At 37.6% G+C, this 22,347-nt stretch overlaps 1 protein-coding gene across 1 annotated transcript in view; it reads right to left on the minus strand.

Moving 5' to 3' along the window:
* LOC139940646 (uncharacterized) overlaps nt 1-19,710 on the minus strand; it is a 37,683-nt gene extending 17,973 nt beyond the window's left edge. The window contains exon 1 of the mRNA XM_071936997.1: nt 19,539-19,710. The gene's annotated coding sequence lies outside the window, so the exon portion shown is untranslated. The remainder of the gene's footprint in view (nt 1-19,538) is intronic.
* Between the last annotated feature and the right edge of the window lie 2,637 nt (nt 19,711-22,347).

Consider the following 22,347-nt stretch of genomic DNA (forward strand, 5'->3'; position numbering starts at 1 on the left):
GCACGTTATTAAAACGCCACAATAACATCTACTTCATGAAAAATGGAGACTTTGGTTGAACCTGTTTTCATTATAATTTGGTGGACAACCCTGAACAAGTTTCACGTGAGGGGTTAACTGTTATCTTTGAAATGGCAAGACAATATTCATTTGTTTCATATAGAGCACTCCAACGGATTTCTTGAAGTATACGGGAACATTTAAGGGGCACCAAGGCCAATACTATGGGACAACAGCCATTGTCTCTGTGTTACAGTGTTCCCAATAAGTCTGATAACTCAACATAATATTTTGGATGAACCGAGAGAAATTTACTACAGCGGGAAGTGAACCTGCCAACGTATTAATTGACGTTCCGGTGTTCTCCGCAGCCGGACACTATAGCCCCATTGTGGCAGTCTCCCTATTCATGTACATTGTTCGGGGGGACAGAAAAGGAAGAAGATATCAATTGACATGCGCTGCAAATAATAACGTGGCAAGAATTCCCACAGTGAGTTGGCACAAACTTTGAAGTCTTAATCATCCAGCCAAGCCAGTTGTCACATCGACTTAATTAACTCCTCCCAATAACCAACAACAATTTGTATGGCTAAGAAAAAAAACTAACTGCACGGGCGAACTACCAATAGCTTCTGTGTATGCCTCGTTATTAGTTTAGGCAGAGAGCGGACTGGATTGCGAGTCCTGGTAATTACACATTTCCTTCCGGAACTATCCCAGTATTTAATATTTGGAGTTGGGATGGGGGTTGGTTTGTGGATTGGGTTGTGAAAGGGCAGCGTTGATACCGTCCAGTCAGCGCATGGGCCCCGCTGTTAATATGGCTCGGGTTTGGTACTAGTCCGAATCAATAATTCGTGAAGCCAATTTCTATCGCGACACCCCCTGGTATTTATTAGCGAGCCCTTCGTCAGATTGGTGATCACCGTATTATTGATGTGGTATTTGATGGGGGAAATGGGCTTTGTTTCCATCTATGGGTTGAGAAGGGAATGCTCATGAAACTAATTGTTAATTAGTCTTTGTTGGCCCATGACATTTGCTTGTTTTCCACGAAGGCTAAGTCTCACGCAGCATTTGGATGAGAAACTTCACACTGCAACACTAGGGTGTTAAAATTGACACCATGTATAAAAATGAATCAACGGTTAACACAGAGAGTGTTAAAGTAACACTAGGTTCGGCCAATAAAATTAACACTCTTTGATATTAATTAAAATATGGAATGGTATCATAGTGGTATGATCTTTTTTTAAAGAGTAGGCCCATAACGGCTCTTAAAAACAATGCACTTAATTCAGATGATAACTGGTTTGCATTTTGGTCGGTCGTTATCGATCGCTTAGACTGATTATACATACAACACGCGATCCAAAGATATTGGTAATAATTCAAGCAAGCTGCAAGTGTTATAGGGACATGAACACAATTAAATATACCTAAGTACCGAATAAATGTATTTCTCATTCAATATCTCATCTTGATTTGATTGCACTAAGCTACAGATTCTCCGACAAAATTTATAAGCCTGTCTGAACAAAACTCAAAGGGTAGTTTTCAAACCCGACGATCTTTCTCATTTTCTTTTTGTTCCGAGAAGTGAACGCTGACGAACGGCAAAGATCTCATTCACTGGTGGATGCTACAAGCAAATTTCGAGCACGAAACAACTTTGAAAATGTGAGCACCAGAATTAGAATGAAATCGCTTTAGCATTGGTTCAATGCTTTTTTTTTCCAACGGCAAACATCCGTGCCAAATGCTGATCTTCTAAAAACAATAAACCACATTGCATTCACACAGTGCTGCGCTAAATCCCTCCACGTGCCGCCGATGTAAAGACACACAGTGTGAGTATTTTCCCGCGCGCGGGAGATGATTAAATATTGTTCAAGACAAAGTGGACTCTTGAGGTGAGGTTGATACTGCTCTGTAACGCATTAATAATCCACAGAATGAAGCCAAATTGACATGGCGTGTTCTCAAGCACTAGACATTTATCAGAGTTGTAAGTCCTCTGTCCGTTTTTGACGACAATGGACGCGACGGAAAAGGCAAAGATCATTCGATGATAGGTTCACTGGTTCGCAAAATGTGATTCATTCAGTAAAATCATTTTAAAAACATGGATTGAACATGATGGAGGGGCTGTCAAGCAGTACACGCAACGCACCATGGGGTGACAATATTATTTTATCACATCAGAGCATTCATGTGCGAGGGGGTGAACACCGTGGATGGGAAAATTGACCGGGCGTGAACCAGTACTTCCATGAAGAGAAAACAAAAAGATGCCGCAATCTTCGTGAGTGGATTGCGATGCTTTTCCGGGTTTCCAATCGAATTGGCTGTGATACAATAACTTCGATTATACAAAAATAGGCGCAGGTTTTGCATTTCAATATAGATATAGTGTTTTGACAAGAGGCCTGGCTATATTCAGTGTAAACAAACCACAGTAGAAATTATGACCAGATAGTGCATAATGCACAATTCAAGCGCAACTGGTTTGCTCAATATATAAACACAGCTCTTGGCTGTTTCTCTGCTTAATTTCATTTTAACATGTTGTTCTTAATTTCATTTCAACATGTTCTTAAAACATGAATCTTTCCTCAGGGAAATAATCAAATCAATGAACAGCCCATGGCTTTTCAGACGCATTCTTTAGTCTAACGTGTCAAAAAGAAGACATTACAGCAGGTGGTTCAGTCAACAACAACGAAAATGTAAAGGTTTTTTGCTTTCTGTCAGTTGAGGCATTGTAACCTTTCACTAATATGTGTCTTTTTTTCAGTTCCTGAATGGTTAAAATCTTCTCGACACTGATTTATTCCAGTGTAGTTGTCATCAGCCACGTACACATCACAACCAAACAGACACATTGAATAATGCGTAGGAGGTCGCGATGAAAAACTAGCCCAAAACTGGCTGAAATCACATGTCATCGGTTTTGGTGGCGTCAACCGACCTCCAGTCTGCAACATCAAATAACACCCGTTGTTTGGACCAATCAGACGGTAGGACTGGTCACTATAACACGGTGGACGATCGAACAACGGGCTCTTACAATAGAACAGTCTCACAAACATAATTCAATTTGGAGTCCATTTATAGTTTTTAAAATGGGGCTTCATAGCGTCTCTATGATAATATCAAAAAAGGAATATTGCATGAGAAAAGTCAAATAGAGGGTGTTGTGATAAACAACGCCTTTGTGCATTGATATGCACAGTTGGTTGTGTCTGAATGAAACACAGTTAATATAACCCCAAATTGTTTCTCAGTAATTCATAAAGTGCTTCTTCAAATTAAATTTCAATCAAATTTGTCTGGATATTTCAATCAGTCTGGGTATCAAGCTCAGAATATTTTTAATTAGACACATCCTCACCAAGACAATACATTGACTGCAATGCAATGGTATGGAACATCAATCTCCATTATTTTTTGTTTATAAACAACAACTAAATGTATGCTGGAAATGTTGCCCATATACTGTGGCACCGAGGCCCGTATCAAATACACCTGTTTTCATGATACCTACATATTGAGCCAATTAGATATTCTTTAAAATCCTAACGTATAGGATATAAATGACACTAACAACATCAGTGTCGTTCAGGTTTAATGTCGCTGAGCACACTCGACTATGGGTTGAGAGGTATATGCGCCATTTACAGTAACAGTATTATCAGTAGTATAAGATCTATACCTCCTTAGAAGTGACAGGTGGTGATTAATATCACTTACATCTTGTCTATAGGTTAGGTGCTTTCTCTATGGTAAGCTGTACAGAAAGGTGATCACAACATCATCACAGTGATACTGAATCTATTTACTTTCTACATGGGTTTTCGTGCATGTGATTTGAGCGGTGTGTGAGCAGGGGTTCAGGTTTGTAACGCAGGGATTCAGTCAATATTTATACTAGACTACATTAAATACTGGAATCGAACGGTCATTTAAAGACCTGCTGGGTCTTTATTACAAGGGTTTTGTGAATGATTTGCTGGCATTAATTTGAGATCATTGGATGTACTGTTATCATCTGATGGGTAAGAAAGCAAGAGCGTTCATATTCAAGACAAATCCAGTTATTCCATCAAATTCAACATCGAACTCTGATTGAATATTTGCAACAGTTCTTCTGCCTGATATGAAGTTTACATGAGTATGTTGGATGGACTCATATCTAAATTCAATTTATCATTCAACTTATTCATTAAGATTCAAACCCTCGATGACATGTCCCCAGTTTATTAAAGTGCCACCACATCTTTTACAAACGCGGTTGTCAAAAGTAAAAAATGAAGCATTACTTGACGCAATCCTTTTTAGATTTTTGTCATAGATGGAGTAATTCAAAAGTAGTTCTGTAAGTAAATTACATGCTTTCGTCTATCACTCCGAGGTCTGGTGTTTATACCGAGATCGTAAAAAGTCGGCTATAGCATTTTGAAGGACGTTCAAACAACGGTCGAAACTTACGGTTAACCGTCGGTTACCTGTCTCTATAGCAACTAATATTACTCTCCTCTCGCTCACCCGTTTTTTGTTTTAACTGCAACAAAAACAGACCCAGTTCCCGCCAAGAATCGGAAAAAACGCAGGAGCAATCCATAAATGTGCATTCAAAGACGTAACATCATTTGAGTTTTATGTGGATGTTTCTTTGTTAAACCTCGTATTGTATACGCCTGGTGGAACGAGAGCACCACGCATGCTGCTGCAATTACGTTTTGTTCGCTGCGCCGAATTCGATCGGTACTGGTTGCTAACAATTACTCGGTATCGTTCTATTGGGAGTCGCAAAATGGGAAGTATCGACCCCCATCATTATTGAACATGTCATCACGACTGATTGGTCAAACTAAACGAATAGCAGTTTATTGCGTTGAGACCCAGTTTAGAGAGACTTTTTGGAGGCAAACTGAACAACCCTGAAAGTTACAGCGGCGAATGACGTAATATGTGACGTCATACCTGGTAGTTTTAGAAGAGTATGCAATTTTAACTTCAATAAATTCTTAGAATATCATTGTTAAACCAATATGACCAATAAATGAATGAATGGTGCAAAAACTGAGTTTTTAGTTACGTATTACAAAAAGCAATCACTACAGTACTTGAACAAAATTGTGTTTTTATTGGTAGCATAACATTGTCTTTACAAACAGCCTGGTACCCAAGTAATAAGAATCTGTACAGTCATTGTCACTGTATACAGGTAACCCGACGATGACTGTCACACCGTGATTAAGGTATGGTCATCCACCACTGAATGACGAACATGCAGTAACTTCCACCGGATTAGTTTTCAGTTCCGTGAATCGTAAATGTCCGGAACTCACCGACCTGTGATTAATAAACCAACTTTAAAATGACGTCACTGCCAAAACCAATGACGTCACCTAAAGATGCTTTACTTGCTTGAACCCATCTTCACTGTCTTACAAATATAAGAAGAGAAGTGTAAAGACATCTGCTGTATCTTTAGAGAACTCGCATTTTAAGTCGCCCATGAAAACAAGTCCTTTTAATCTTTGCATCATCAAGACTTTCAACCCGAATCTCACCCCGTAAACCCTTCGTACTACGTCACCTTCTTAATTGGATCCGGTTCGTCACATTTCCTTCTTATTCGATTTTCCTGTCATTGTTTCCGCCCTTGCACCTCTTATTTTCCTCACAAGTTTGGGTGAAGAAAAAAAGGAGCCCACAACCGAGTAATTATAACGGATTGGAATGATTAAAAGCTAGGTATGTATACAGTTCACCCCTCGGTATAGCGTCTCGGCAGCGTCTCACACGCTGTTCCGAGGAGTGACAGTTAAATCGAAGGAAATCCATCAGAAGAAGTCTTTGACATAGATATGACACCTTGTCCTATATGTGATGTTCGTGACATGGGTAGTTCTACTCATGAACTGCAAATCGCTCTAGCCGTCAAAGACACCCAACATCCGTCGAGGATATCATTGTCTTCAGTTTCTTTAGAAAGGTTGACAAAAACAATGGGGAGTTTTAGAAGAATACATTTTGTTCAGGTCAAATTTTATTTAAATTGAGGGTCTTGCAAAACTGTATGCTTCGTTTTTTAAAGAGCACCAAGGAATTTTCTCCTTGGTAAAAGGCATCCTAAAGGGAAATTGTAAATTTCTACTGGAGCATCTCAAAGGCACCAAGGCAATGACATGGGGCATTGAGGCAACCGCCTTCATTGCCTCCGTGAAGTGTCAGGCCTTGTCTTGTCTTTAAGAAAACAAATGAGTTCGTGCCTAATTTGATTTATGAGGGCGACTCTTCATTTCAACTGGGATTGACTTGTTTTCGTGTCAATCCAGTTATGACACCTTAGCTGTAAAACAAATCATCAAATAAAGATCGACTCCAGGAGTGAAATTTATCGACAAAAACTGCAACAGGGCTCGAGAGAATGAAGCTGTCATTGATACAGCTATCTCGAATTATAATAGCTTTAATACTGACTGTATGAGGAACTGACAGGCCTTGGCTCTCATCAATGTGAAGCACGATTAGTTTACTGTGTTATAATTTATGAGCTTTGACACGTAGATCTACCTGTTTGTAATAATTGACTAGATGGTAAAGTAATTAATTATCAATTGATTCAGTGTTTTATTGGATGACAAGAGTCCGTGATGGGAATTCATCAAAGGTTACAACTTGGTTTCACGATTCATAAAGACTGAAATATTAAAGCTACGATAATAAGGTGGTTTAACTATATTAAGGTATCAATAATGAAGGAGAAGAATATATCCTTTATTTGTTTTATTTTAATGTTTAGAAAAACAAGTTGAAGAGAATTAAGGTTATCGACTGATTTTGATAAAGACTTTTTCTCTATGAGGCAAACTCTTAAATATTACTCGATATCCGAAAATAATTCTTTCAGCGTCAGCAGTCAGCAGACTTTATGGAGTTAATGTCAGTCGTTCCACCATTTTTTTCAACCGTCAACGGCTTAAGGAGTTACTGTCAGTCGTGGTCAGTATTTTTGTTCACCGTCAACAACATTTAATGTCAGTCATCCCAGACGAAAGTAATGGTTCCATGTTTCTTCTAAAACTCCGGGATTAAGACGGGACTTTCAAACATAATTTATGTGTAATAGGCCCAAGGTCAGACAAGATACGAATCTTGGACGGTAGCTGACTATTAAACACACAGAATAAATTGAAAAATAAGGGGGCAAAAAGATTGTGTAAAGTATTACACGATTTATGTAAAAAAGTAGCCAACTCAAATACACAACTCCATGATCAAGTTTGAGCTACATAATAGTGTGTAAGTATAATATTATACTTTTATACAACTTTTGTCAAGTTTACTTTGATATTAAAAGTATAAATTACATAATGATTGGGTATAGAGATAAGCCACATACGTGATAAGAAAGAGGTAAAACGCTTCACATCGAAACAACTGCACTCGCGCTAAGACATGAAGTTATACTCTTAGATTCCTTTTTGTTGAAGCGTCCAGGGTGTATCAACGAGAGACAATGTACATTCGCCTATGACCAATACATTTTAATGTTTCATATTCTGTCTTTAGCTTCTTTAGGGAGCCACTTTTGACTTCGTGGCCCCCGGGGCTGGGTGCATTTTAGAGATGTTTCCGTTCAAAGTATTATTTGAAGTTTGACATGATTAACTCTGTTGGGAAATTTGGCAAGCGGTATTTTGGGTACGTAGTTGAAGTCATGGTGCCAAAGTAGGAATTCGGACGTGAAATAAACGTTTAAGAATAATTATTCACATTATGCAGATCTTAAGTGTAACTTACTTAACAACAATTTGCATAATGTGAATAATTACTCTAAGACGTTTACGTCACGTTCGATTTCTGCAAACTGCTTGCATACCATGACTTCAACTACGTCCCCAAAATACCACTTTGGTCAAATATTCTGAAATAGTAGTAATTCATTAATTTCAATCGGATAACTCCAATCCCCGGGAGCCACGAAGAACAAAATGGCTCTCTAAAAAAGCTAAAGATAGATGAAGAAAATGTTTACGACAGCTGATAGTAAACTGACAAACATGTGAATAACCTTTTCTCGTTTAAAGCACCATACAAAAGGCAATGATAAGAAAAACACTTAGAAATAAAAACTAAATAACTTGCCGTTTCGCATGCGATGAACACTTTGCCAATTTATTGTTGCGAGCTTTCGCTCGCTTTCGCAAGAAGTATAAAGTGGGCTTTACTCAAATTGTCAAATAATACCCTTTGCAGTGTAATCCACTAAATGCTTGAGTCTTATAGGCATATTGATGATATGTCGATACAATGAAGAAGTTTACCGAGACGCAATCAACGTCTTATCTAAGACAATACACTACATTCTGCCCACCTTACATTGCGTTCAACATGAGAAATAAGATCTACATTAAGAGGAAGTTAAGACTGTTACGGCCAGGCAACCCTAAGAGGGCCGGGGCCAGCTGTTCGTACCCAGGCAATTAACCAAATATTGGACCAATAAAAATAACTTGGATGCACTTTAGTTACAGTTACAAAATGTCGGTTGAAAAATGTTCGCTTAGAGTAAAGTCAATATAACGACGAGATTATAGTTAGGAGCGAAACATGAGAAAGATGAGGGGAAAAAAGTAGCTGCGTTGGAAACGGATTGATTCATGTGAACGTGAGATGATAACAAGATAATTTTGTTTGACAATTCGGACAGATAAAAGTATTGGGAATATTATCCTTTATTAAGATATTTACCGAAGGGTATCTTTCTCTATCAAAGCACACGGCACGGTATCCTTTGGTTTATTTATACATGCTTGACTAACACACAAAGTGCAAAATGCGATTTGCTTGTTTTCTTAAAGGAATCTACATCCAGATACTGAGAGATACCGGTACAGAGATGTAGCCCGAGACTTTAAGATGATCGCAGAGACAACAGGAAGGAAGGTTTTGGATTCAGTGTAGCATCAATACACCCAATGTACATCACCTAGGTATAATACCCAGCAGTAACTGAACCAAAAACACAAGATTAAATTCCCTAGAATTAATTGATTCCACCTTTGACTAATGGAGTTTTGATCTATAACTCCTATATACCCATGTTTTCTTACTGCGGTCTCTTCCTCCGATAGCGGCAGAGTCAATGTTTTCAAAGGGTGTAGAAATTACGAAATAAACCCACAATATGCTGCTATTTGATCAGTTGTCGCCGTTTAAAACAGGTCTTATTTCCCAATCTTCAAGGTAAAAGCGCGAGTGATTTTACACCCATAGGGTTTGAGGATAGCACACAAAACCAACTGGTATCCCAAGGATGTCTACGTTACTTGATACGCGTTACGGAGCTCCAGCCCACTTTACATTAAACCATCAAATGTCAGAGAACTCTATTTATTTTTCCTCTTTACATAAATTACCAAGCCTTCTGTTTTTTGGAAAGACTCCCTAAAGGGTGGAAATGGTAAGATTTTTATTCGTCATCTGACACCGAGAATCGAATGCAAAATATACAATAAAATGATAGCGGGAACATCTTAATTGCGTGCGGCCGCAATGCGACAATGAAGTAATTATTACCCTGCGTGTCTTGTTACTTCGTCATCTGATGTAGGAAGCGAGTAAAATAGGCCGGTAGGTTATCATGTGTTGTAAATATAAACTATCTTCTAGCGATATTATTTTCACAGTTATCGCCAAAGCTACCATCGCGCTGGCTTACTTCTGCAGTGAGGTTTAAAAAAAAAACATGATTTAAAGGAATTCCTAATACGGTTCAATGGGTCCCGTTTGTTTTAAAAAGGAATAACAAAATGGCGACAGTGAGTGAAGCGTGTGAGATGAGGTCACTGAATTAGGCTGGCGCCCAGGAGCTTTGCGGTGTAATCTAAGCATCAGAGAGGCTAGGTACCGATTGCTCTGATGGGGTGGAAGGACACCTGCAATGTACGTCATAATTTATGTAGATCTTTAAGAAGGTTCTCACTGGATTAACGTTACGTGATTTAGATACCATCCAACATCTACATTCAAATATTATTACGTATTCAGTGGGATACATGCTTTAAACCCACATAATTTTTTTTTAAAAACAGGTTACGACTTAATATTCAAAACGACTACGTTAATACCGCGATCGATGCACCGGAGTTCTACTCAGGAAAGATATATTTTAACTGAAGACGCAACTGGGTTCAAAGTTATGGTTCTGCTTGCCGTGGAATTCTTCTGTTTATCTTTGCGCAGAAGAAAATTAATCGACAACATTCTTACAAAAAGCGTAGTACACAGATTTGAAAATAATAAAACACGACAAACCTAGGAAACGAAAACCATACAACATAATATCTAAATAATTTAGATCACATTGACACATTTGAAAATGTCACATGTGACCCTTTTTATAAGTTGAAAGTGTAAAATATGGGTAAAATATCTTACCATAAACGAATAAACTGAGTACAACCATTTGTTACCTACAAATCTATTCCACATTACAGGGTAGCAATTGTGCGAATTTCTCCATTACGGTGATGGAAAATGCGGGAAGTTTCTTCCAGAGGGTTAACTTAATTTGTTCATCTGAAATTGTCCGTCGAATTTGACATGCCCTCGGTACAAAGCCAACCAGTCATGGCATTGTGGAAGATATTGGTAAAGCAGCATCTTATCAATAACTGGAAAACCGAAAATATTGCAGTTTCACGACGACATAAATCTCAATAAAAACACAATTTTGTGTATGCCTTTGTGCTGCGAGGACTCTTTTTATAGACCATTTTATCTATCTATATAGAATGAATGTCAAATCATTTGCCTCTCATTCGTGTTCAAGTTCCGTTTGATCTGAAAGTTATCTTGAAACTTTTCTAGCAATTGCCAAGAGCAACTTATCAGACAATAGACATTTATCAAAAAGGGGCTGACACAGTTTCATAGAGTGTTGTCAATGACGTCCTTTGACGGACCCCCTAGAAGATGTTCACAACGAGTGGGCCCCTCAGGTAACTCATCTTGTTTCATTCTACCAATTACCCATGATGCTTCGCGCTGTCAGGCAACATTAATCCTCGGTGTACAACACAGATCTCAGATGAGGCTACCTTAACATGTCCCTAGGGACAAAGTGCATTAAAATGGCCAACGATGATGTTTGCCTTTAAGTCCCCATCGCGTGAAATATAGAAAGAATCAATTGCATTTTGGTCGTCTTAGGGTGTTTGGTGTATCGACCCGGTGTGGCTAATGCAATGGCGTAATGGTCTCTCTTAATGCATTTAACTCTAATTGAAACATCAATTATAATAACATTAACACCAAATGTAACTGACAATTTGGGACGTGGCACAGAAACCCAACGGCTATTCGATGCACGGCTTGTGTAATGTGAAGAGCAATGATAGAGGTGAGTTGTAGGCTACGTTAACAGTAAACAGCAGTTGGCTTGAACGCTCCTTAGGGATTGAGGTATTCTTTGTGACAACCTCCCTCCCTCTGGTGATGGTAGATCTTTCTTTCTAAAGCAGGTGAGGCACTTAGATTCAACTCGTGTTAATGGTTGTTAATTCATATCACATACTAAGCGACCCTAAAGGCCTGCACGATAACCGTGAAAGTAGAAACAGCCAATCGTCATGTATTGTTGGTTATTGGTAATCATGTCACATACAATAAAGATACCGCCATACTTAGTGCCCAACAAGAATATTGATATTAACTACCCAAAGAAAAATATATGGGCTTTAAGAAATTCAGTGCCAGATACAAACTAAGAAATAGGCTAATAATATTTCCAAAACATGAAGGAAAAAACACCAAGGAAAGAAGCGAGTACAAAACACCAAGGAAAAGAGTACAACAACACCAGTCACCAAAAACACAAAACAAAATAATTTAGAAAAACAGATAAAAACTAGAAAGAGCCAAGATATAGGCCTGAGTAGGCCTAATAATATTTCAAAACACGAAGGAAAGAAGCGAGTATCAAAACACCCGTAATCAACAAACCACTAACAAACAAAATTAGAAAACACAAAACAAAACAAAAACTAGCAAAATAACAAACAAACATATGCAAATGACACTCCCAAACTTAAACTTTTTTCAAATTGGAGAATAAACCAACAACATTTCTCTGACTGCGGTTTGACGTCTAACGAATTACCCTGAAAAGAGAGACAATTTAACTGGAGTCTTCTTGTCCAAAATATCGATTCCATAGAGGATTGTTTGCAGGAAAATACTGGACTGTTACCCAAAACTGATTTAGGTTTAGAAACACAATACCGAACCTAATAAGACTCAAGTCCAGTCGTATTACAGTCACTTTTTTTCTTCTCCTGAATAAATACATGGTCTGACTGTCAATAAGTGCTATGTTGTTTAAATACGTTTAGAAAACTACACAGCTCACGAGCCTTTGTGTTTGCATACTGAACACAAAATGGACATCTCTCTCTCTCTCGTCGACCGAGGTCGGAATCATGTCGAGATTTGCTCATTCTTGATCCCTCATGAAGTTGGGAAGGGGGAGCATCCACCACAAAGGAAACCCCAAAGAAGGTCTTTCTAGAAATCTCCAAGATCGCAAGACTTAATGACTGACATGCACTATGTTTCGTTCTTCTAATTTAAAGGCAAAGTTTTGGAACCGTTCGATTGTTTTAACTTATGTACACAACAACACTGACCTTTTAATGAAACTTAGTTTCGTCGAAAATCCGTGGTGAATGCCTACCCAGGAAGAATAATCCCTCAAAGCAATACACAATCTTAAGAGCTTTACTGACAGTAACGCTTCTCAGATTCAAATTTTTGGGCTAAACAACTGATATCATTTCACATGTACATAACTTCGAAGTGAAATATTTCTCAAAATGCTTAGTATCGATGTCTGCTAAAGACCTTTCTTTTGTTGATAAACAAACCGCCTTGGTTGGCATGGTCGGCCGAATGTTAGTAAAACACTAAATCTTAAAAACATATGTTTTAACCAAATTCAGCATTTTCTGCAAACTTTCAATTAAATAAAATACTTCTCATAATTATTTGTTTTGTTTTTAACAAAATCAACAAATTTGGTTACATTGTTACAAAAAATAGCGATCTTTTCTTAATTTGCACTTACGGCTTTCCATAGTTTTCCAATCTGGGTTGGCAAAAACTCGGGCTGTGACGTTGCAAAAGAAAGGTCTATAGGCTTGTAACCAAAAGTTGTTACTGCTAGTAATTTTAAGAGTAATTACCAAACGTAATGATTGGTAATTACAAATGTACCATTATGACTTAAAGGATTTGGGTACCTTTTCAAAATGTCCATAGGTTTACATTAAACTTACAGGATTTGAAGATAATAATAGTGGGAAGCTTCCCTTCAAATTGTACTTACTGAGGTGCTGTAGTTTTTGAGTAAATGAGTAAAACAATGTCATGAAGTTACGTTTGTAAATTATGAAAATAATTTTTTCGTCTCATGAGACGAAAATTATTTTCATGACATTGTCATACTCATTTTCCATTGTGATACTTGTCATACTCATTTTCCAAAAACTACAGCACCTCAGCAGGTAATATTTTCAGGGAAGCTTTCTACTGTCATTATCTTCAAACTGTGTAAGTTTAGTGTAAATCTGTGGACATTGTGTTTTTTGTCCTACAAAAGTCACACAGACCCTTTAAATATAGACTGGGTTAATATTGATGTACCAAAAAGAAAAACAAACATATAATTTGAGTTGTGACCACATGACATATTAAACTAACTTGACATTTTCACTTTAAAATTCACAAACAGCTGAAACAGACAATTCTGTTCAGTTTCTCTTGATTGGTAAAAAAGAAAGAAAAGGGAGATGGATGTGGAGTTCTTTGACTAAATATACATCCCCGCCTACGGGTATTAATGTCTACCATGATGAAAGCTTCGCATCGAGAATAAATCTCAAGACACAGGGGGTTTGCGGAATGCTTTTTGTTCGAGTGCAATACAATACTCAACTACACCATTTAGCGATCATTCAATCGGAACAAATTTAAAATGTCTTTTTTTTTAGCTGCATTTAGCTTCCGTTGCTTGAGTTTTCTGTGGTTTGGATGTAGGCAGGTTATGATAGTCGCTATAGTATATTTAAAAAAAAAAAAATGCCCTGGTTCAAAGAAACTACCGATTCGAATATAGATCAATTATTGACCCTTAATGAAAAACATTTCAAGACCTTATAAAATGCGACAGTAAAAGGAAAAATTTAAATTTACTCATAATTTTTTACTTTCCAGTGATGTTGCTGAGAACAACTCAAACGATCCTTATTTTATTTGCAATACCTATTATACCCTAGTTTTTTTTTAGGACAGCTAATAAATACAATTATTTGTCAACTATTTTGTTCGGTAAATCCCCACCTAAAACATAGTTTAAGGAGAATAAAATCAAACACAAATAAGATGGTGAATTCAAAACTCTCTTGATATGTTTTGTAGTAATTTCATTTATAAGTGTTTGATAAACAGCAGAATGCACCCCCCCCCCATTTTTTTTATATTTAGGTTCAGTTAATAAATCTTATTTAATTGTCAGTATTTACTCGATAATAAGTGATTGAAACAGCATGTAGGTCTTTATTAAAATACCTTTAAACTGCCAATTATGTTAACGAACAAATCACGGGTTAAGTGAAATGTTTCGAAAATTGTTTTCCCAACCCTTCAAGTCACTACTTAATCACTTGACAGTTCAGCAAAGGTTTCTTCTTACAGAAGCCACAACATGTTAACTTCTTGAGGGCATTATTTTTCTTCGCCCAAAATGCCCAAACCTCCAGAGATGTTCCCCAATGTTTAGTTTCATCTCCAGCGCTACAATTCTACACAAACTCTAAAGAAATACTAACAAAACCGGAAACCTAAAACCAGAAACACCGATCATCAGCTCAACCGCCGTTCAGGACTTCTACACCCTAATGTGGATTGATTCAGAACTCGGGAATGACTTATAGTGTCAAATGTTCTTTAACACAATTCATCTTCTTCATTTTCTTAAGGCTTTTGACCGAGGTAAACTTCGGAAGACCGAAGCTTGAGATTTCTGCAGCTTGAGTTGAGAGCTTTTGACCATCTGACATGATTTTGGAAGACCTAATATCGAAACAGTGTCTGCTAACTGTATTAATTTATCCTGTGCAGAGTTTCTCTTGTGTCTCATAACTACACAAACCAATATTGAACCACTTATGAACAATCCGCATTCTTTAGCCCCTTTTAACACTACAGCTAGACCAGGAGCAATACCTATATACCATACTCAGTTTTTAGATTGTTGCATTTTTGTTTTTACAAACTGCATCTCGTGTGAAAGGACAATTGTTTTCCTGTACAAAGTCCCCTGTGAAATATTCTCAACCACATTTCCCCTTGAGTTTAATAAATGGTGTCAAGATAAAGCATGATGTGTATGGATTAGGGACAAAATCTGGGCGTGAAAAGAAAGACCCAGGCCCACAAATAATAATAATTATGGTAAAAAGAAACCTTAAAAAAAACCTTGCACGTATCATTATGAAAACAAACCCCAAACTGTGACATCTGAATACTATATTCTGTTCCAAGTTTTTCACTTTCACAAGGATATTTATAGTAGGTCCTATATATTGTTTTGGAAATTTACGATTTTGTTTACCCCTATGAGCAAAGATTCCTTCAATCAACCTAGTTGTCTCGATGACGACATTTCAACTCCACAACTGTCCTAATTCGAGTTCCTTCCATTTGAATGCACTATGATTGACCAAGTCGAACTTCTTTAAACTGAGATGTATTTCACCAGTTAGAGCTAATTGCTCTGAATGTAGAAGTTCAGTAATGAAGTCAATTCATCTTTCAATAAGGACCAGTCAGTCTAAAATGTAGGATGAAAATGGTTTCAACCTAGGTTTAAAACCATTTGGAGAGAGTATAATTTTACTTTGTAGAGTCAGTCTATACAAAAAAGAGCAGAAATTAGGCCCTACTACTTTCTAAGCAACTTCTCCTTTAATCCTGCCCAAATTTTACCCCTTTCACGATTGACAAATCGCAACACCTTTTATTTTTATTTAATTTCAAGACGAAACACAGCAGAAATTCCCGTTTCATTAGCCCATAGTCCTCTCATCCAGCCCATTTACCCCCATTCATGATTGATAAATCAGCACCTTAATACCAAAGTTCAATCGTCAACAAGTTAACCATGTACTCATTGAAACACAATCACAATTTGTATACAGCTTCAACCAAAACGAAAAAGAAACATTTCACAAAACATCTCGTATATAAAAACAACTTATTGGCTCACATCCTGTGAATTTCTATTAAAGTCACGTTGGCCTTTATTGCAGCACAACATTAAATGCCAAGTGCTATTCTATTTTTATTTGAGATATTGTTCGTCTTCTGTTTTGGGATTTCCTTCCGTATTCAGCATACGAAGCAGTCAGAAACAAAAAGAGAAATTATTTTTAGGTCAAAATTGAAAGACTTAATGCTTGACCAAATCAACACTCACGAGAGCGTTATCAAGGCTCAATTGATGGTATTTAAAATGATTGTGAAATCGAGCCAGTTAAAATCTAAAACACGGGAGAGAATTAAGCATTTGACGTTAATTACTTCTTAATAACTCCACACTAGGTTTTCTCCAGGGAGAGCGGACCAACGGCAATATGCTGGGCACCAATTTTCCGACACTGTTTGATTTGGGGTTGACAGTTTAAAAGGTTTACTCAAACCAATGAGTGTATTTGTGTTGTGTCCAACATATCTCAAAATGACTTATTAATTTGTATGCACTAATTCTAGATTGTGGTTCTTTCAATATAGTTTAGATGACTGAGATTCATGTTTCCCCCACGTCACACATCAGATGCATAGAACCGGCAACAGTTACAGGGTTAGGGGTGCACGGGGCGATTTGACGAGGAGAGACAATGATGCAGGTACAGTTAAGAGGCTTCAAAAACAGAATTTGGTCGATTTTCTGTTATCAAACTTATGCAAATATTACAGTATAAATAATATATATCAACTTAAACATGTGTAACTCTTAGTATCACATACAAACAAAACGTCACGCATAAAAAATATCATTATATTAATGTTCTGGCCAGCCCAGCAGTTTTGTACAACAGAATAAGAGTCCAGTTTTTAATAACAAACATTATTTTCATCATTAGCAATCAGAAAAGAAAGAAGCCAATTGTCTTTGACACAATTTTGACAGCCAACCTCCATTCGATGTCTCGTAGAGAACGTCTTTGTTACTATCACCAAAGGACAGAGCCTTCTCCCTGATATCACCTTCTGTAACTGCATTCTTGTACAATGAGAAATCGGTCATGGCTGACTCTTGAACATAAGTCCCGAAGCTCAATTACCAGCAATTAAAGGGTTATCAAAATACTCACAATAAATAAAATTTAAACAAGGTGGATGTTTCAGAACTGCCGTAAGAATACAGAATCCCAACTGAGCTTTATTTGTGTATAGAACTACCCTGGAAATTATTGAAACTAAAGAGCAATCTTTGACGAAAGAGGAGTCAAGAAACTCACATGTCCCTTAAATATATTACTCCATGTCAATGAAACCAATAGCTGTCAGACGAATACACATGGGGATAGTTTGGGTTTCACAAACAAGCTCGCCCCTCGAATAACAGTTACGGAACAATTCTCCATCTGCCAACCCTGGTTGGTGATTATTAGAAGTGATTGGTTCCCCTACTCGGCCAGGACCTCAAGGGGAGGACTACGGGCAAGGAGGTTGGACTTTAAGGATAACGCACTTCGGGAAAAAAGTATGTCACTCTAAGAAAGATATCATCTTAGGTTGTGAGTATCAAGTTGTATGACGCCTTAAAGATTGTTGAGGATCTTAGAAGATGGTTTCCCTTGAGGGAAGTAGAGGCAATACTTCTTATTTTACAGAGGCAAATGTTCTATCAAATACTTCACATCCAAGTGTGTTATTTAACAATTCTAAGATTTATTTTCACAGTTCTTTTTGATATTGAAATTAAAATGTGCAATAGTCTCAACTATATGACGAAGTTTAGTTCTAGTTTAGTTTCTATATTTCTAGTTCTATACAGTCTGTAAAATAGAGAGAACATCCTTGATCCATTTACGTGGTTTTCGTTATGTTTTTTTGGTTGTTTTAATGTTATTTCCCATTTTCAATGCGTAATGTTCGAAGTCAACCTTGAAACAATACTTTACAAAAAGATTGCACATGAACAAAATACAACTCTAATAACCCTGAAAGTTCCAAAGTTGGTTTAAATTTTCTTTCGTAAAAAAAAAAAACGGAAAATAATGGAAAATTCTGAAAAAAGAAATCACAAGTGAAAAACAGCCTACTAGAACAAGATGCTAAATATTACGCCATGGTTTGGTGTCTTCAAAGACATGGCACGGTGAATTTAATCTTTCCACAATTTAACTCAAACGACCTCCTTCCACTGACTGCAAAGCAATACTTTAAACCAAACACGTGAACCATTACGTCTGATGAATGTAGCTGCGATAAACTCATGTTATTCACGACATAGATTGAAATAAATTTTAGGCGTTACACGGTGTTTGATCACCAAAGTTACCGACAAGATTAACGAAGGAGATTTGCAGATCAGAAAGTACAACTCTTGATGAGCATAAAGGGGGAAACGAATGATGTAGAATACATTAGTAGTAAGTAATGAGACCATAGCCTAGATTTCATACAAGGGCCACATTGATACTAAGGTATACATGGTGTTCAGAATTATAAGGTGCAAGGGGGAGCAAGTTATTGCTATAGTTCAGAAGACAGTCTGAGCACGCTGATCGAAACGTCGAGCAGTACAAACCGGCTTTTCTCAGCGCCAACACAACTCACAAAAAAGATTTCTTACATGGTGTCACCGCAAATCTTACTAATACTTATTTTCCCCACCATGTTTATTGGTTTTATCTTGCTAGTTACACATTAATCGGGGTTGGTAACGGAAAACACTCGCAACTTCAAATCGCTGGAAATTCGTTACAAGGATCAAGCCACCAGGAAACCTACAAACACGCGTCTCTCATTCTTTGGTATTGTTTCCCTACCACCTTTACACTGGACATTTTGTTTTACTAAGATAGTCAAGGACAAAAAAAGCTGACCAGCTTTTGTGATTGAAACTTTTAGAAATCATGATCATGTATACGACTTTATGTCACCAGACGAAACTAAAGTGAACTCGATACCAAAAAGAACAACCAAACATTGTAAAAGTGTAACCAACATACGAAAGCTGATAAATTGTTTATAAAGACGGTCTCTAACAGGAAGAAAAAAACCTAACAAAGCACATATTTATCTATTCCTTGTTTACTCATTCGTCTTACCATTGGAGCTAGACTATTTTAAATATAAATTTTAGCCTGTAAAAGTTCAGTTTAGTGTTAGTAAAACAATATTCATTTAAATAGAAAAAAAAACACAACAAAAAACTTGTGCAATCTTACCTTGTTGATGTTTCCAAATGAGCGATATTCCACTTGTAACTGATTGTAAACTAAGGAGTGTTCTTGCTGATAGAAAATGAATTCCCACCTGAGTGCAGGTAAAGTAACTCAAGCTGTTCTCGGTGGTCCTCTCTAAGCCTATAAGGTCTTCTTTGCTTGTCCGTTGTCGCCAATCTATGAAATACCTCGTGTTGGAAACAATAATCGCACAGCCCCGGTGCGCTAGTAGTCTGTTCGCGATGAGAAAGTTACGCCTCCTCGTGGCTACGTCACGCTGCAGTACCGTGCAATCACTGCGTGTAGTTCTATCGGTATGTTGTGTATTGGATGGTATATTAAAATACAGGTGAACGTCTATAGCAAACCCATCATTGATTACGCGTGCATTATGATAATTAGTGAGTAAATAATGATTTTAGTGTGTAACAAAAGTTACTACGTATATTATGTTGTGTTGAATTTTGCATGTAGGCGTAATCTGGTATTGTTGGCTAGGCGCACACCGCTTTGAGTACGGTTGTAAGCGAATTATGGTAACGGCAAATCGGAAGTAACAAAGAGGACGGATGTAAAGACGTAACTCTGCGCACGCAAGTTCCTGCAGTTTTCGTTTTTAAAAAACAACGAACTGGAATAATAATTCAGAGCGAAGTATTATTGTCAATAAATGTATACGAACTAATATGACGTATGTCCGGATTTACATCCTTCGAATCCATCAGATTTCGAGGTGGGCCTTTATGAATGGGATACCATTATTTTTAGCAAGCGTATGACACTGAGGTTACAACACGCATTCAATGTTTTATATCTCCGTGGAGACATCTTTTGTTCTTTTCTTTGTCCCTGTAGACATCATCCCATCGTACACGAAACTCCTTTTGGAGAACCCCAGTCTTTCGAATTCCCTTATGGAGGAGACCTTTTGTTTTCCCTTTTATGTTTTGTCCTCGGTCTACACTAAAGGCACTGGACGCTTTTGGTAAATGTCAAAGACCAGGGCCCAATTTCATGGCTCTGCTTACCGTAAGCACAGAATCGGCGCTTACGGAAGCAGGACATTCTGTGCTTACGGCAGGCGTATTTCACGGGTTAGCGGCGAATTTGGGCTTCTGCGCGTGCGTACTTCACGTTACTAGGCATTCTACGCTTACAAGGCTAGCGCAGAAATTCGGCGCTTGCACGTAAGCGGAGAATCGCGATCGTAAGCGCATGCAGAATTCGGCGGTAAGCAGAGCCATGGAATTGGGCCCAGTAGACTCACTTGGTGTATCCCAACATAAAATAACGAATCAGTGATAATTTTGACCCAATTTTGGTCATCGAAATTGCAAGAGAATTTAGAAAAAAACACCCTTTGTGAGATTTCAGATGCCTAAAAAAGGGCTTCAGGCTTGAAGTCAGTTAATATTTGAGTCCGCAACTACTCTTTTCCCAGAAACTCTGTTACTTCAGAGGGAGCCGTTTCTCACAATGTTGCATACTATCAACAGCTCCCCATTGCTCGTTACCAAGTACGTTCTTCTTCTAACAATTATTTTGAGTAGTAACCAATAGTGTCCAGTGCCTTCAAATGCATTGTGTGTCTTGATGAAGACCAGTAGATAAGAATTCTGGTGATGTGATTATGTTCTAGTCCTGTTACAATCTGTGTTTGAATTGGGGGGGGGGTGAGGTTGGCTTTATTATGCCCCGCCCCCTTTGGCAGTGTTCGATACATCCGTTTAGTTCGGAAGTAACCGGAAGTGTGGCAGTTCGGAAACTACGATGTAATTGTAATTATAAAAGGTTTATAGTGTCTTCTGAGGGTCAGGTTTTGTATTGAGACAAATTGAACTCTTCGGCTACTGAGGTTTGGGTCGCTATAACAAACGATGACATCTTTAGATTCCGTCATTTCTTACAAAAATCCATTCATTTGACTCAAGTTTGACTATAATTTACGGTGGTCACTTTGTGATCTCAATGTCAGTGTTAGTAACACTCGTGTGTCAATATTTCTTGATAGTTGCGTGGGATAATTTTCCTACCCTCAGTGTATTCTGAAATGTTTTTTTTATTTGCCAAAAACCCACCCTTACAGAAAATGAAGAATGTTCTCTACCTTCACTCTAAATTGACCCAGATACTCGACCAATAGGTTTTATTGAATAATTCTGACGTCAGGAAGACGTCAGATCGACTTAGTTCATCTGGACAAATTACTCATAATGTGAGTAAAATGCACTTTGAGTGAAATTGCGGCTCATTTTGATCCTTTAGGTTTTGATTTTAGTGTACTATTTGGGCTCTATTTTGGGTCAATACTTTCTACTTATCGGGAAGGTGGGGTGGTGCTATCGTGTGATTTCCTCTTAATAGTTTTGATGGTTTTTTTTTTTTTTTTTTTTTTTTTTGCAGCGTAAATCATAACGCTATGTTTCAATACAGATGTAAAAACTGCATAACGTAATGTTATGTATTGTTTTAAACCAATGTGAATGTTTTATAGAACGATGAAAATGTTTGATACCAATGTTGTGTACGATTGATAACCGCTGCATACTCAATGCCTTCGGAGTAAAGAGTCTAGCTGAAACACTTTTACAAAATAGGCATAACTGTTTGATCTGCTCGGTGTCATAAGAGGGTCATGGGTTCCAATTCCACCTGAGTATTCTGTTAGGTGGAACACAATGAGCGAAATGGTCTCTCTTGTTTTCTATGCATTATTTCTTGTTAGAATTTACTTCAGCACCATTCGTTGTTCAGAGAATAGTTTTATCCCACAATGTAACAGATACTTTTATGTGATGTGACATTAAGATAT

The sequence above is a fragment of the Asterias amurensis genome, chromosome 8 (genome assembly GCF_032118995.1).
Source record: "Asterias amurensis chromosome 8, ASM3211899v1".
Classification (NCBI taxonomy): Eukaryota; Metazoa; Echinodermata; class Asteroidea; order Forcipulatida; family Asteriidae; genus Asterias; species Asterias amurensis.